At 47.4% G+C, this 13,212-nt stretch overlaps 1 protein-coding gene and 1 pseudogene across 20 annotated transcripts in view; both read right to left on the bottom strand.

The window, feature by feature from the left end:
* Positions 1–13,212, bottom strand: part of KALRN (kalirin RhoGEF kinase) — a 642,588-nt gene that overhangs the window by 536,151 nt on the left and 93,225 nt on the right. The window lies entirely within an intron of this gene.
* Positions 4,352–5,356, bottom strand: LOC118522561 (drebrin-like protein; annotated as a pseudogene).

Raw genomic sequence — 13,212 nt, 5'->3', positions numbered from 1 at the left:
TCCCATGTTCAGAACTAGAGAAGGCCAGCAAAAAATAAAATTTGGGGGGAGGGTGATGATGAGGTTGATCAGCTTCCTATTAGACATTCTGTCTAAGCTGTCTCTAGGATATTCAAGTGAAAAAATCATGAATCACAAACTCAGGAAAAGGAAACCTGAGGCTGGGGGAGGGCCAGAGGCGTCACCCATCACCCAGGGTGAGACCGCCCTCCACTGGTCCTTAAGCCCCCAGGGAAGGCAAGTCAGCTGCTCTGTGAGTTAGGAACTGTATGTCCTGGTAAGAGAAGTCACAAGGAGAATGGAAACAGAAACCCTGAGCCAACACTTAATTATTCCCATCAATAGAGCAAGAGAAGCTCTCAAACAGGGTCAGGCCCAGAAGAATCTAGTGTACTTCCCTCTCTAAGCAGGAATTCTTTTTGTCTCTAGTGAGGGATCACCAGCCTTGCCAGGGACAGAAGATCACAGAGGACCTTGCCCAGCATCTTGGTAGAGAAACACGGGATAGGACTTTGAAGTCAGAAAGATCTGGGCATGAATGACAGTTGTTGCACCTGAGCGTGCATGGGCAGGTTGCCCAACCTGTCGGAAAAGTAAGACAAGCGTCTTAGTGTCAGGTACCTGGCACAGTGTAGGGCATACAGACGGCATCAGTTAAATGTTAGTTCCCTTCACCCCCACCTGAGAGCAGGCCTTTGCATTCCCATCAGTTCTCAATGATACAGTTGTTCCATAGATATCTACTCAGAAGGCCTAGTTATATGCTCTGCAGCACAAAAAATGTCAGTTTCCCCTTCTACTAGCCAAATGTTGATCATGTTTCCCCCGAAGCTGGGTTTGGGGCACCACAAACTGAATTGCATCCTCATGATAAAGTCTGACAGACATACAGCTGGGAGTGGGGGGAGCTATAACTGCTCTTCTGTAAATGCAGCCCAGGGCTCCCAAAATATCAACTCTGCCTGATTGTCAATGACAGTTGAAATTCTACCATTAGAGGTCTACTTCTTTAGTTTAACATGCTTCTCTTAAATATCAAACTCTCCCCTGAGGAAAGCCCATGGAGCTGTTACCAGTCAATCATAAGTTATAAAATGTACATCAACTTATCAGCTGCCTGGGCAAGAGTTTTGATGCTTTGGAGCGGAGGAGGGGGTCATTTTGGAGCTGAGATCATGGATCCTATTTGGAGACGTTGAAGTGAGTCAGACACCAGAGGGCAAAGGGGCCTGAAAGAGCAAGGTCATAGCTTCACCGGGGATCTGAATGAGAGGGGTCCTAAAACAGACAACCTGCTGGCTGGACTTACCAGGTGACAATGTGGGACCCTGGAGTGTAATATGAGAGTCAGCAAGGCAGTACCTCCCTCCACCTCCCAGTACCAGAAGGGCATTGCAAAACACCATGGAAAAAGCCATCTCCACTGCCCATAGAACCAAAATAAAAGGGATCAAAGTGCACCAGGAGAGACTTAGGTGGGAGCCACGAAGCGCTTCCAGATAATACAGAAATTCTCAGCTCTGCTTTCCTCGCCACCCCCATCTCCTGAAACTGTTCCTTCAAAGATGACCCATGATCTCCTAATATCCAGACCCCAGGGTTCTACCTCCATCCTCAGCAGATTAAAGGCCAATGCCCACACCTTCCTTGAAACCCCTGTGGAGGGAAGCCCAGGCGCCCTGGTGTAACCATTCTCATTTTCCTTCTAACTGCAACCCAAACTCTGCCTTGCTCCTCTGTGTACTTACCCCCTTGTCCCTAACAAGGCAGAGGGACCACTGTCCAGCAGTTCTCAGCAAGGTAGGAAGGACTAGTTCTAAAGAGTCTCTTCCACACAATGCCTAGCACATGGCCAGTACATAATAAGTTAGATGTAATAGAGGCAGTTAATGCATTAAAATGCTGGCCAAAGTATGGCTCAAGAGGATTATGCCATAGGAAGACAGAGAAGGCCCAGCACTCGGTTGGGTTTCTGAGGAAGACCCACTTACTCAACACCAACACCTGGACTTTGACACACAAAACAGCCATTCAGCATATTTTCTCCAGAGACCAACTGAAAAGGAGTGCTGCAAACCTCAGGGCCCTCTGCCTCCTCATTACCCTGGTCCTCCTGTAACCAAGGAGGAATTTTCAAAGAGGACTGCATCACCACAGGAGAAGGTCCCATGGATGGAAGCCAAGAGGAGAGGGCTTCTCTGCCACCCAGGGACTCTCCTCCTCCGGCCCAGCTTCTCCAGCCCCTCCTGCTGCAGGCCCTCTAGCATCTTCCCTGACCCTGCCCTGGCCCGAGATGCACCAACTATCTTTGCAACGAACTCGTTCTGCCATCCTACGTCTGTATTGTAGGTACCATGATACAGACATAGATGAACAAAACCAGAGAACACCGCCCTCCTAACCTTTGGGCCCCCTCACCCCATCATCTTCCCTTTCCTTCCAGCAGAGGTGCCATGGCAGGGATGCCATGCTCTCCCCCAACAAATGGGGAGCTCTCTAGGGAGAGAGGCCATGATGAAGAGCCACACATCAGTCCCTGACTCTTCCTCCCTCTGTATCCACCACTTCTTTCAGCACCCAGCAGGGAACCCCCAGTGTTCACTCTGCCCATGCGGACCCCTCCCCACCCCCGTTCATGCTGGTGACTGAGTGATACATAGAACCATGAGGCCCCAGAAGCATCACAGAAGGGAAGATGTGACTACATGGGGAAAGGTGGAAGGAAAGAGGGCGGACAGGGAAGAACTGCAGGAATTCTCTGTGACCTCCACAGTTTCTTATATAAGCTGTCTTAGCCACCCTTTTCCTCTTTGGCCCTGGCCCAGATCATTGAGATATACCCTTTCATCTGCTCCTCCACCTCTGCCCATTGAGCGTGAAACTCTGAGACTCGTCAGATATTCTGAGCACCAGAACCCATGCAAGAAAGTTGCCAAGGCAACGGAACACTCCCCTTTGGTATAAATACTCTTGGGTGATACCCCTGAGGAGTAGAGCACAGACACTTCCCCCTCCTCTTTTAGTCAGATCTGGCAGACTTCAAAGTTAAGGGAGCCATGACTGGCTTTGACAGGGCAGGCGGAGTGAGGGGGTCCCTCCTGACCAGCTAAGTCACTGTCTAAGGGACAATCCAGCAGGGAGAGAGGACTTTGCAGTTCTGATTGAATGCTCAGCTCCCACTGGTCCCAGAGATGGGCAGGGAGGCAGAGAGAAGACTAGAAGGGTACAAGCAGCCTGAACTATGGGAGGGGACTTCTGGAAGGACAGGCCCTGTGAACCCTAAGATGCCAGCCTGCTGGGGCCACTAAGAGATGCCTGGGAACTTACACTCTGGCTAGGGCTGCTCTGACCTCCCTTCTTTTCTTTCTTTCTTTTTTTCCTTCCTTCTTTTCTTCCACATCTTAACGCTTATGCCTCTTCCAGGTGGCTAATGGTTGGCCCAAGGTCTGAGGGTGCATGCATGCATACACTCCCTGGAGACACCCAGGAAAGGGGTTTGTTTCCACCTGGGGGCATTCAGGCATGACAGGGCAGGTCACAAGTAGGGCCCGTGTAGGGCACGTCTCACTCGGAAAGCAGACACAGGTGGGTTGGGATAGAAATAGTGCAGGACAGCAGGCGTAGACTGCTCTGGTTACTTTTCCTGAACCAGAATCAGCTGAGAGCCCACACCAGGGCCAGCAGAGGAGGGCTCGCCACATGGAAGGACAACTGTTTGCTGATGTTTTTATGCCTTCCTTCATATACTCAGATGGGGGCTTGGTCATCCCTGTTCCCAGTGCCCGTAGTCCACATCCCAGGCAGAGGGACAGAGAACCGGAAGCACAGAACAGGATCCAGAAAGATGATCTAGTGCTGCCCAAACCATCGCGACCCACTCTGACTTCGGTCATAAACTTGGCTAAGTTCACTGTTCCCAAGGGTCACTAATAGCCATAGCCAACACCCTTTAGAGCCAAGAGGAAAAGAAAGAAAAGGCAAATGGCCCTGCTCAGACCACCCAGCTTGGCAGTACCATTCTCCTGAGGCAGAGGTCACTGAGGGGCTGGCCATGGGCAGGGCTTGGCTCAGTGTCCTCTGCTGGGGTCAAAGGCCAGGCTAGTTGGGAAGGCCTGAGAGCTGCCAGAAGCATGTTTAGGAATCACCAGGGTATCCCTGCATTTACGGTGACAGAGGCTGAGCCACCCAGGGCTGAGGGAGCTCAAGGGCTTGTCTTCTCTGGGGGTGGTCCCATTCCTGGAGGAGTGCCATATGGCTCTCACGCCATGCACACCACCTCTCCCGGCAGTAAGGAAAGCACGTCTGGGGAGGGAAGGGAGGGATGGCCTCAGTGCAGGCAGCAGTGGAGAGTCCTCACTCGGTGAGCTCCACAGAGTCGGCAGGAAACATGCCAAAGTGGCTATTGGGCCCCTAGCCATGCCACCAGCCCTCATCGATGACCTCAGGGCCAGTGACGAGGTTCTTGGGCTGGAAGGAGATCTCGGTACCCTCGACTGCCTGGTAGTGGTATAGAGCCCAGGCATGGAGCCTTTTCCCACTCGGCTGCGGGTAGTGGGCCACAGGTCACCACCAGCAGCTCACTGCTGCAGTATCAGGGCCTCCTCAGAGAGTCTCCTGCTCTGGGGGCCTCCTCTTGCATCTGTGCCACACATAGCAGAGTGCTGGGCGCTGGCTCCTAACGGAGAGCTGCCCTGGGCCTTGAGGACGCTTGGGGCGGCACTCTGCGGAGGCGGGTCTCTGGCTGGGTGGGCTGCTTCTGCAGGAAGGGACCCCTCGGTGTGCCTGGCTGGGGCTAGAGACAGATGTGGTGGACATGGCCCCCTCCTTCTGCTTGAAAATCTCCCGTGCATGTATTGGCTGCTGACAGACAGGCTCCCACTCCTCTGTGTTCCTTGAAACCGCTTCGGGCTGCTCACACTTCCTCTGGGGTCCAGCCTCACCACCCCGCCCCTCCCGATCACACTACTCCAGGCAGGAGACCTCTCACAGCTCCTGCCCGCCCCCGCCCCCGCCCCCGTGCCCCTGCTCTAGCGCTGCCACTCTCCTCTGCCCACTGCTTCCCCTCCAGCCTGCGATTCTCCACCTCCTTCTCTGCTATGGCCCAGGAGCTGTGTCTGCCAACCCTTCTGATTTCAGATATGGCATTGGTCTTCTGGTACACAGAGCCCACTGGGGCCTGGAAATGACCCGTTTCCACGTCCTGGAAATGGCTGCTCTCTCTGTGGAAGGCACAGTTGGCACCTGAGGCCCTGGCCACCTTTTGCATGATGCGCTCAGGCTCCATGTGCTCCTTGGTCCTTGCACTGACAGTCACACAGGCCCCCTTCAGAAAGCTAGCCATAACACTGACATGGTTGGTGCACCCTCACTTCCCCACATCATTTACACCCTCACCTGTCCAGTTGATGAGGACGAACTTGGGCAGGCCAGACTTGGGATTCTTCACCCTGCAATTCCCTTAGAATCTCTAGGAGTGGGCAAATAATCATAATGCAATGTGCAGAGTGCAAAGATTGAACAAGTGTGCAATGAGGAGAGAGAAGGCAATGAGGAGATCAGAGGAAGTGGCTTCATTATATGTGCCTCTGTTTTCTCATCTGTAAAATGGGGATCATAATGTCCATCTTACATGAGATGATGTATATAAATGCCTGGTATACAGTAGATGCTCAGTCTGCATCAGTTCTCTCCCTTCCCCAGATGAGGCCCCTTGCTGACTCTGAGCTCAGCAATTAGACAGATGTATTTAGAATGTCCACTGTATCAGTTCATCATCGAGGACCCCAGCCACAAAGGAAAAACCTGCTGGCTGTTCACAGCTTTGGGCAAGAGCTCTCTCCAGCAGCCATCTCGATGTCCCCAGTGTCTTCAGTCCCTGTTCCGAAAAAGAGCCTGAGTCCTTGGGAGCCAGACTGTCCCCAGAGGGCCGCTCATAACCCAGACCCCAGCTCTAACATCCTCAACTCTTTCAAAGAACAGCTCTTTAAAACAACTTTACAAAGGCCATTTGAATTACACAAGGAACACATTGTCCTATTCCCACTCTTCCCAAGCTCTTTTTGCCTGTGGTTTCAGGCAGGTCCACTGGCTCAGGGTGAGCTCTCTCCACATCAGGCGGTCCTTCCTAATGCAGATCCTCTCATTATTTGATCTCCCTCCCCAGCAACATCTGAATTCAGGCTAGCAGGGGACTTGGCAATAGCCCCAAATTAGCCCCCCCTCCTTTCCCACAAGGAACAGGAGTGGGTGTGCAGTCACAGAGAGTGCCCTGGGTCTCCTATGATGCTGCAGACACACAAGCAACCCACAACCCTCCCAAACTGAACAGAGAAATGGGGGACTTCCTTGTAGCTGCTTCCTTGGGCTCTATGCTTATCCCAGCAGATGCTGAAAACATTTTTGGTCTCCTCTTGAGAACAACCTTCACTGTCATTTTAAAATAAACAATAAGCAAATTGTGTCATTACTTTGTAGGCAAACCTTGGTTTTTTTGTTTTTTGGGGTTTTTTAAATACTAAAACCACTATCACTCAGCTTGCCTAGATTTGATTCCCTCTTTCCCTAGATTTGCCCAAATGAAGCTGGGCTGTTTCCAAAAATCAATTAACATTCAAAGAACAAGGTTTTGTCACCATTAAGGATAGTTCAGAAAAAAACAAATCTGCAGCACCACACTGGAAAACAGTTCCCAGAATGCAGAGCCCACAGGGTTTGATCACAGGTGGCATGCCTGGCCTCAGTCCCCCTCAGGGGGCCTGCTTTGAAGGGAGGGGCCACTTCAGGTGGGAGTGGGCAGGGAAGCAGTCAGTATGCCATCATCTATGAGAGGCTTCAGAAAGCAAACTCCAGGGGCACCTGGGTGGCTCAGTCAGTTAAGCATCTGCCTTCGGCCCAGGTCATCATCCCAGGGTCCTGGGATTGAGTCCTTCATCGGGCTCCCTGCTCAGTGGGGAGCCTGCTTCTCCCTCTCCCTCTGCCGCTCCCCGTTTGTACGCTCTCTGTCAAATGAATAAATAAAATCTTAAAAAAAAAAAAAAGAAAGAAAGCAAACTCCCACACCAAATAAGGGAGTGGCAGAGGGGACACAGAGGGAAGAAGGGACAAGACTTCAGAGAAAAGGGTTTAGACACCCCAAAAGCAGGAACCAGGACTATTCTCCAAAGAGGTGGTGGGCTGCCAGGGGAGAAACAGTGTCTTCAGAGGCCAAGGCCTGGTCTAGTTTCCTGCCCGACCCACAGAACCCCCCAGAGAAGAATCTAGAACATGAGACAGGAAGAAATCCCTGCAGAAAAGGTCATGAAGGAACAGGAAAAATAAAGGTGCCACGCAGCTTTTCTCCCGTTCCCCAAGCAGGAATACTAGGGCCTGATTCCCTCCCAGACACTGCCAAGTCACCCTCCCCTAGCTCCATCCCCCCTCCTCTTCCTTCCCCAAGTCCTGCCACGTGCAAAATAAGACCTCTGCCCAGGCTGGCCTGAGGAGAATGACATATTTTCTCCTTGGCTCTGCATTTTCATTCAGCCTTAAAAAGCTCAGGCCGGGCAAGAAGCCCACAAGTGTGTCGTGCTACACCTCAGTGCTCACCTCCCCAGTGCTGGCAGCTCTCTTCCCCTCTGGCTTTCTCCTCCTCACACCAGTAACGTCACTGGCCCGGGTGCCAGACCCTGGACCCCGGAAGCGCTGATGGAGCTGCCCTCACAACCCTTAGGGAAGCATGGCCGAAACGTTCAGCTTTGCTCATCAGTGCATGCCAGGCTGGGACTCCAGTGGAGCAGAGGGAGGCAGGCGGGATGGGGAAACAGTTGTATCATTCAGCAGCACTTAGTCATCTGCACTAATGGTGGAAAGAGATACTGGGTAATCAAAATGATGGATAATCAATAACCCAGAATAATGAACCTTATTGTTAGGAGACAACATGATTTTTCATAGCAGAGTTATGAAGGATCTATTTGTTCAAAAATGAATCTGCCTTTCCTGAACACAAAAACGAGGAATGCTAGAAAACGGCCACATGAAAAAAGAAAGTCCGTTCAGGATTTAAAACTGACACATAATACATACACAGAAATAAATGAGAGTTAGCTGTATGAGGAAGAAACGTAGGAAGTTAAAGCTGAGAAGAACCTAAGACATCTAGTGCCCCATTTTACAGATGAGAAAACTAAGGCCCAGAGCAGTGAGGTGGTATCTCATATCACATAGCCATTTGGTAGAAGAGCTGGAATTAGACCTGGATGGTCGAAGCAGAGCACTGTTCACTTAGGCACATTGGTCCAAAGGCATGCCCTTGAGAAGAACCATCATCCTAAACCCCTGATGCTGACCAGTGTGTCTCCTAGACCCTCAGACCTCTTGGCACTGGCTATTTCTGTAATCACCATATTTCCCTACACACAAGTCACCCTTATGTGCTCCTGACTACCCTAGGCTGAGTACCAAAATGATTCATGAATCACTGCCCAACCGTCTGAAGTCACAACACGGTCTTTGACAGCAGCTCTTCCTATGATTCAAATCAGTAGCTGGTATCAATTCCCTCAAGTTCAAGTCTAATAATTATCTTGGTATTTGGGTCCCTTTTGATTTTTCCTAAAACTCTTTGACGTTGTGCCTAACATGATGCCCACCAGACCCTGGGGGTTAAAGGTGAAGGAGGGATTGAAATACCTATTTCATAGACTTCCCTGTTGAACTTACCCATAAGTAATCAGCTGGCAAGAGGGGTAGAGAGATTACAACAGAAACCTCCTGACTTCCAGACCCGAGCTCTTTCCTGAGCAAGTGAGAGCAGGAGTAAGAAGCTAAAATTCACAAGAAGTGGGGGTGGCTGGGTGGCTGGGTGGCTCAGTGGGTTACGTCCCCGACTCTTGACTTCAGCTCAGGTCATGATCTCAGGGTTGTGAGATCCACCTCCACATTGGGCTCCGCACTGGGCGTGGAGACTGCTTAAGATTCTCTCTCTCCCTCTCCACCCCTCCCCCCACCCATTTGCAGTGTACTTGCTCTCAAATAAATAAATAAATAAAAATTTAAAATAAAATAAAATTCACAAGAAGCTTCAGAGTCAAGTGCCATAATGACACTGATAACCTGCAGACAAATAGAAGATACAGGGGTCTGGGGCAAACTACTCAGTGTCATACTTCAGCAATACCTCCTTTTTCTTTCTTTTCTATTAAAGTATAACTTGAACACAGTAAAGTGTATAAATCATAAGGGAAAAGCTGGGTAAATCTTTGCATATGTATGCATTGATGTAACCACCATCCAGATGGTGATTTAGAGCATTTACAACTACCCGAAGTTTCCCTCATGCCCCCTTCCAATCAAGAATAATCTTTATCTGACCTCTACCCCACACACCAGGTTTCGCTTGTTCCTGAACTTCATATAAATGAATGAGTGTAGTATATATACTTTTATATTTGGCTTGTTTGCTCCACATTCTGTTTGTAAGATTCCCCCATTCTGTTAGTATGCCAATATATTGTATATTCTTTCTAGTTGTTGTATAACACTCTGTTGCAACAATACACAACAATGTAGTTATCCATTCTACTGCTTACAGAAACATTCTGGTTGTTTCCAGTTTGAGGTTGTTATGAACAAAGCTGATAGGAATGTTCTTGTACATATTTTAATGAAGATAAACCCTCATATCTGTTGAGTATATCCAGGTGAAGAATTATAGGGTCATGGGGGTATACATAATAGGTACCACCTAAATTTTTTCATAGTGTTTGCACCAATATACACTCCACCAGCAAAGAGAGTTCCAGGAGCTCCACGTCCTCACCAACACTTGGTATTATTGGTAAAGACTCTTCTTTAAAGTCTCACTGGGAAACAAGGTACCTCAGGTAGATTTTCAGACAACTGACGTTAGTCTTCAAGTAGCTTTAAAAAAAATTCTAACAATTTTACTTTTTTTTTTATTTTTTTTTTATTTTACTTCTTGAACAGAGGAAACCACCTAACCTTCGCCAGACCATACTGAGATGTACAGAGAGATACCTGCCCCTATATTAACTATCTAGGGATTTCACTGTCTCCTCCTTCCTGGGTAGATATCACTAATGTATCAGCAAGCCATAGCACTTCCCTTTAATCTCTGTTCTAGGAAATAATCAAGATGGCCCAATCAGGAACTTTAATTTACACACAATCGTCAGTCAGTAAATTCTGGTCTCAATGTGCATGGGCTTCTTTGCTGCTATAAGACTGTTTCTATCTTCTGAATGATGAAGGTTGCCCCATAAATAAATGAGTTACTACTCATTTCATTTGTTTTTATGTAGCTTGGCAAATGTTACTCAAACAATCAACACACACTTATAAAGCACATATTTTAGGTTACTGAGCTAGACGTCTGGAAGTCACAAAACACACACACACAAAACCACCAGGCTTTCTTTAAGGGGGCAGGGCCCTAGGGTAAATCACATGGAATGTTGTCACCTGCCTTCTTCCTCTCACTTTACCCAGCCAACCTCTTTCACAGTTAAAATGAGGTTAAAACAAACACCAGTCATGGCCTTGGCCCTTGCTTTTGGGGAAAGCAAGTCTTAAGGGAATGAAAATGGAAGAGGGAAATAGTCCTGCATATAGGGCCATGGTGATAGAGTAAATGGGTGACTGAAGGTGATGACGATAATGTCTAGTTTTCTCTTGGGACTAGGTCAATCTCTACCTTATCCCTTCCTTCCCTGAGCTCTGCCCACTACCACCTTCCTTCTCTCCAGCTACTTCCTCTTAATGCCATTACCCAAATGACTGAAGAGAAACATGCTATCCAGTCCACACTTTACCACCAAGTGCAGTGCCCAAGACAAGACACATTCCCCAACCTTACAAAATATACCAAACTTAAAGAACATATCTATGGTGATCACTAAATGTAAGAAGGAGTCGCTGTGGACTGGCACATGCTGGCAAAGAGTGGATGAGTCTCAAACTGCTCCTTAAAGCAGGTAAGAGTTAAGGCAGAACAGTGGAGCACTGGTGGAGAGTGCTTTGCCCTCTAGTAGAGCAAGGGACAAGAGTAAGAATAAACATGGGACCTTTAGAGTCTGTAAACAGGACAAGCCTATCTAAGTGGCTTTCCACACCACTATGTTGCTGGGACATGATTCAGCTACCACTCCCAAGTATGGCCTGACTCTCTCATTAACACAAAAGCTGTCTGAGCACAGTGACTGAGAATTTTAGGGACTTGCTCAGAAACACTCTCACGTAAGCAGACAGATGAGACTATGCACAATTTTGCTCATTGGCATTCTATAGCCCTCAATTTCTCATTTCATAGTTTCTGGATTGGCTCTCTAGAAGTCAAGTGCAAGTGACTGAGAAAAACTCCCTGGCTTCTCTGGATTGAAAAGCTGATTCTTTCCCCCATGTGGCAGGGTAACCATGTTCACAGGGCAGCTAGCATTGGGGAGTCGGGGATGGGACAAGGAACAGGCATAGGAGAGTCAGACCCATGAGGTGACTCTAGACCCAGAACCCTTTGGGACCAGTTGAAGAAGGCAGAGACAGCATCTGAGTAGGGGCACTACACCAGAGCCACTCACATGAAGACACAGTTCTTAGATCACAATGCTCCCCTCTGTCAAGCTTACTTTTTCTCCAGGTATCTTTTTGGGGCCGAAATCAATATTTCTCAGGAATCTAAAGTCTTATTCCATCCTGAGGGACCACTGACTTCTTGTCACTTGGTTTAAATTTTCATTTGGTTTTCCTTATACTATCAATTCATAATGAATACCTTTCTTCTGGCTGGACCAAAAGTAAAACTACCACTATTAAATGGGTTAAACAGGATTGGGTGAGACTTCCATTCTCACCTCAGGCTTCTGTCCTCATAAATGTTTGGTAACTAAATAACCTTTGTAGGAAACACATCTTTTTCAGAGACAAACATCTTTTAAGATACAAAAAGTAACTGGTAGAAAGAGGGGCAAGGAGCAGCCATCAGTTAAACAAACATAACGTTAGTTGAAAGTATGTATTTCTCAACATTCCAGTCTTCTGGTTTTCTCTGTTCATTAACTGATCTTATCCTACTGATAAGTTTGACTACAGGTATAATGAACAACTTGAGAAAAGTCAGAGTGAGACACATCAGTAAGTGCTTCTTGAGGGCAGGAAGTTGGCCTTATTCATTGCTGTCTTCCTAGCACTTACCATAGACCAGGACACACACAAAAAGACTTACTAAGTATTAATGGAGGGAATACATGAAAGAAGAAAATAATTGAGTAATTTAAAACATTGTATACATCAAAGGCAAAAATTCTTTAAGTTTTTATTTAAATTCCAGTTAATATACAGTGTAATATTAGTTTCAGGTATACAATATAGTGATTCAACACTTCCATACATCACCCAGTGCTCATTACAGCAAGTGTACTCCTTAATGCCCATCACCTATTTCACCCATCCCCCCACCCACCTCCCCTCTGGTAACCATCAGTTTGTTCTCTATAGTTAAGAGTCTGTTTCTTGATTTGTCTCTCTCTCTCTCTTTCTCTCTCTTTTCCCTTTGCTTGTTTGTTTTGTATCTTAAATTGCACATATGAGTGAAATCATATGGTATTTGTCTTTCTCTGACTTATTTCACTTAGCATAATATACTCTAGATCCATCCATGTCATGGCAAATGTCAAGGTTTCATTCTTTTTGATGGTTGAGTAATATTCCATTACACACACACACACACACACACACACACACACACACACACACCACATCTTCTTTATCCATTCATCAGTGGATGAACATTTGGACTGTTTCCATAATTTGGCTATTGTTGATAATGCTGCTGTAAACATCAGGGTGCATGTATCCCTTTGAATCTGTATTTTTTTATTCTTTGGGTAAATACTTAGTAGTGCAATTGCTGGCTCATAGGGTAGTTCTATTTTTAACTTTTTTGTGGAACCTCCATACTGTTCTCCAGAGTGGCTGCACCAATTTGCATTCCCATAAACAGTGCATGAGGGTTCCTCTTTCTCCACATCCTCTCCCAAAGGCATAAATTCTTAAGGGACACAAAATAACAGACAGGTTGTACTTATAAAACTGTGGGATAGGAGTAATAAATGAAGCATAAGAGAAAGAAAACAAAATTAAGGACACAAGGATCAATCAAAAAGTCTAAAGCATTGCCAAATAGACTGTATGGTAATAAAAACCGCTGTCCTCAATTAC

The sequence above is a fragment of the Halichoerus grypus genome, chromosome 1, assembly GCF_964656455.1.
Source record: "Halichoerus grypus chromosome 1, mHalGry1.hap1.1, whole genome shotgun sequence".
Lineage (NCBI taxonomy): Eukaryota > Metazoa > Chordata > Mammalia > Carnivora > Phocidae > Halichoerus > Halichoerus grypus.
The sequence above is the reverse complement of the archived record's forward strand: the minus strand, read 5'-3'. Positions and strand labels throughout refer to the sequence as shown.